General features: G+C 47.0%; 1 protein-coding gene and 1 long non-coding RNA gene across 2 annotated transcripts in view; one reads left to right on the plus strand and one right to left on the minus strand.

The window, feature by feature from the left end:
• LOC128877687 (box A-binding factor-like) overlaps positions 1 to 3,893 on the minus strand; it is a 27,396-nt gene extending 23,503 nt beyond the window's left edge. Inside the window, exon 1 of the mRNA XM_054125220.1 lies at positions 3,384 to 3,893. The gene's annotated coding sequence lies outside the window, so the exon portion shown is untranslated. The remainder of the gene's footprint in view (positions 1 to 3,383) is intronic.
• LOC128877689 (uncharacterized) overlaps positions 1 to 3,899 on the plus strand; it is a 13,669-nt gene that overhangs the window by 2,846 nt on the left and 6,924 nt on the right. The window lies entirely within an intron of this gene.

Genomic DNA, 3,899 nt, shown 5'->3' on the forward strand with positions numbered 1-3,899 from the left:
AATACTCTCTGACCTCCCAATTCTTTCTCGTCTCGAACAACCAAAAACTCTATAATCTACATATACTCGAATTTTTCGTCGGCAGATAAGAAATTCGTCCATCGACGATCCAGAGTCCAGAGACGCCTAGGGATGACGCGACGTCCGTCTTCGTTGCGCAATCGCGCTTCCGCGAACCAAGCTCCGTAATTTTCCATCGCATGGAAAAGACTCGGTCGTCTCGTCGATGAAAATTCGCGGGCGCGCCCATGTACGATCGGTGATTTCACGCGTTCGCGAACCAAACGCGCGTACCCCCTCGCGTCCCCCGCGTCTGTTCCCGGCGATGGCGAATGCAAGAGCCTAAAGCTCTTTACGATCCAATTCCCGCGGCGCTTGTTGGCTTGATAACGCGACTGGGCGAACGAGTCTCCTCGGGTCTTTACAACGCAATTAACCTGTAATTTACAACGACCGAATCCTACGGAGACGGTCTTAACCGTTGACGCGACCAACCGGAGCAAACAAGCCCGGTGACTCTGGCGTAAATCAGAGAAACGGGGACCGGAGCAGGCGAATATGGCGGACGGCTTTCGGTTGAGGACGTCCGGAAGAAATAGGACAGAGAGGTTGAGAGGTTTTGTTGAGTTTATAGTGCTTAGCTAGAGAGCTACTGACTGACTATTCGCTCCTCTTATTTGCTATTGCACACTGTCTTATTCCTTGTTTTTCGCCCTAGGCTTTTTGAATTTTCCATTCTTCATATTTTTGTAAGCCAGCCCTAACTCAATCATAAAAAACCTGAGCGGACCGACCAGGATTCGAATCCAGGCTCTCAGCGTGGTAGTCGGCTACTCTACGGACTGCTCTACTGACCGCACTTACCACATTATTCATTTAATAGAGATTTGCTTTTCGAAGGACTCCTACGGTCACTCGAGTGACTTGTACCCCCAATTCGCAGAAGTTGACATACTTCGCTTTCAAGTCTAAATATGTTAATTGGCTAATATAAAATAGTGTCTATTCTGAGGCCGTTAGGTCGTGGACTCTGGGGTTTCCTTGTCTCGGAGCGCAATGGTACTAGGCTAGAAAAATCAGAATAGGTGGATTAAGGAGTGTAGTGTACCATTGCGCTCCGATTAGCTAGCATTGAGGCAGGGAAACCCCAGAGTCCACAAACTAAAGATCTCAGAATAGACACTATTTTATTTAGGGGAGAGAGAGAGAGAGAGAGAGAGAGAGAGAGAGAGAGAGAGAGAGAGAATCGGCTACCAAACTCTACTGGACCTTAAATGATAAAAACTGAAAGCTTCGATACTCTTGAGGTCCAAAGTACGCTAGTTAAGGCTAGAAGGTTAGGCGAACCAGAGAGTGTAGAGTAGCATTGCGCTCCGAGGCAAGGAAACCCCAGAATCCACAACCTTACGGCCTCAGAATAGGCCTCAGGAAATTACAATCCCTATTTTAACCGACCTATCGCGATCCAGGCTCTGCTCTCCCTATATCAATCCATATTGAAGACCGTAAATCATTACTAGAGGAGTCCTGGGGGTGCAACAATCTTCTAACCCCCTTCTCCGCTCCTCCAGGAACTCCAGAAGGCCCACAGACCTCGAAACTTAAATAAATTACTCTGGACAGAGTCCAGCTGGATCCGCTGGATCGACGCGGACCGTCCGTAGCCCTCGCGAACGGAAGCGCCTCGAATCTCGGCCGCGAGTTCGGCCGATCGCGCGCCTCGCGAGCCCGAATAATTAACCCGTCAGGTGACAAACAGTATTATCGTCGTTGCCCGATATTATTCCATTATCTTACGGCGACTATGTGCTTAACGATTAATAAAATATCTGCGCTCAGGGGTATCTCGGCTCGATATCGAATAGTTTCGCGCCAGACGTCGTCGAGACCGTCGATTTCGCTTCCGACGCTTCGCGCGTCACGAAAAGCTCGCGAGTCGATCCGAGGAACAGCCGACGCGACGGATCGATCGGTGATTTTCGAAACGTTGGTGGTTAAGGCGAACTAAACACGCGAGGGGGAGGTACTTGTCAAGGGGAACGCTTGCGAGTGTGTATTTCAGTTTCGAAGGGGTCTCGTGTGTTTTTGGAGGGAAATTAATGCGTTTGAGACCGGTTCTTAAAAGTGACGAGGTTTGGAAAATTGGAATAGTTGGTTTGCGATGGTTATTGGAGTATTTTTGGGGGAAAGTTTCTTGGAAAAATTTCATAGTTTCATAGTGGAGAGGGACTACAGATCCATTTTGGAAGTGACACGATTTGAAATCGTTCTACGACTGAAAAAGTATCGAATGTATCGAAAGTAGCGAAGAATCGAAGTGGATATTTTCGTAGCGATTTTTCTCGTTCGACGAAATCGTATTCGAGTTGAACTTCAGCGGAACGGCTCAGCCACGGAACCACAGGTGTCGTAGGCCAATTCGAACGAAAAACACAAGTGTTCTGTTCAAATGTGTCTTTCCAAATACCGCTCTATCCGCCTCCTCTCTCCTCCACCCGCCTCGCGCGGGCGTTAAATACCTTCGACTCGGGAACTTCTCCAGAAAAATGCATTCGGAATTTTAGATCTTTTTAAATGCATTCTTTTAAATTCTCTTGCCTTTTGCTACGGTGTAACTGATCGTCGACGATTAATATCACCCGCGTTTGTTGTAGAAGATTGGGTCTCTTATCAATTCGTAATTAAATATACAAACAGAGATCAACGAATCGATCTCGTTATTTATCGAAAACCCTGTATGTACGTTTAGAAAATATGGTAAAGAATTTATACCGAAGCTTCACTGTGAAAATTGGAAGAAGACTGGAGGGGCTACGATCCATTAAGCAAGCACACATCTTTCTAAAAAAAAAAAAAAATAATAAAAAGTACTACCTTCTTTCCTGAATAAATTCATCACGGATTAAATGAATTCATCAACCTCTAATTCTTCTAAAAATCACCACTGTTGAAAAGTGCCACGAGTTACAATTTCCAGGCGAAACTCGATAATTCAAATTTATCCCAAAGAAGGGTGGATCGAAGTTGAAGAGGGGATTGCCTGATAATTTCGACAAGACTCTGCCAGGAAAATAGAAAAACTCCTCCACTGTTGAAAAGTGGCACGAGATAAAATTCCCAGGTAGAACTCGATAATTCAAATTTATCCCAAAGAAGGGTAGATGAAAATCGAAGAGAGGGGATCCCTGATAATTTCGACAAGACTCTGCCAGGAAAATAAAAAAACCAAAACTCCCTTCACTGTTGAAAAGTGCCACGAGCTTAAGACTCCCAGGTGAAACTCGACGATTCAAATTTATCCCAAACAAGGGTGGATCGAAGTCGAAGAGGGGGATCCCTGATAATTTCAAAGTAGCCGGGAAAATTGAAAAATCGAGACTTACCCTAACCGAGGAGCAAGGATAGCAGTTGGTGTCTCGTGGACGTCGAAGAGCGGCTCCAATCTGTGTCGCGTCGACAGTCGAGTGCCGACTCGCGGGGGCCGTCGCGGTTACGTTACGATTCGAGAGCGAGGATGGCAAAGAAGCGCGACGCTGGTTGACACAGGTGCGCTGCCAAGGTGCGTCGACGATCCGGAACGGCTGCCGCCTGGTAGTGTCGCACCGAAGCTTCGATTCAAATATTGACCGACCACGATTGGAACAGCGTGTGCGTGCGCGCAGAAACGCGCCATCGATCTACTTTCACATTTCTTCGGCGCTGGCCGCCATATTGTTTGCTGCGACCGCCTTTGGTCGCCTCGGATTGTTGGAAGGGTGGCCAACCTCTTGCAATATTCCCCCTACTGGGCCTTTCCATCCCCTATTGGCTCTATAATAGCGATTCTGTAGCTAGGTGGCGGTTTATTAGAGACAGAAGTGGTTAATTCTCTAGTAGTTGCACTCTATTAGTCTTTAAGT

Source organism: Hylaeus volcanicus, chromosome 5 (assembly GCF_026283585.1).
Source record: "Hylaeus volcanicus isolate JK05 chromosome 5, UHH_iyHylVolc1.0_haploid, whole genome shotgun sequence".
Classification (NCBI taxonomy): Eukaryota; Metazoa; Arthropoda; class Insecta; order Hymenoptera; family Colletidae; genus Hylaeus; species Hylaeus volcanicus.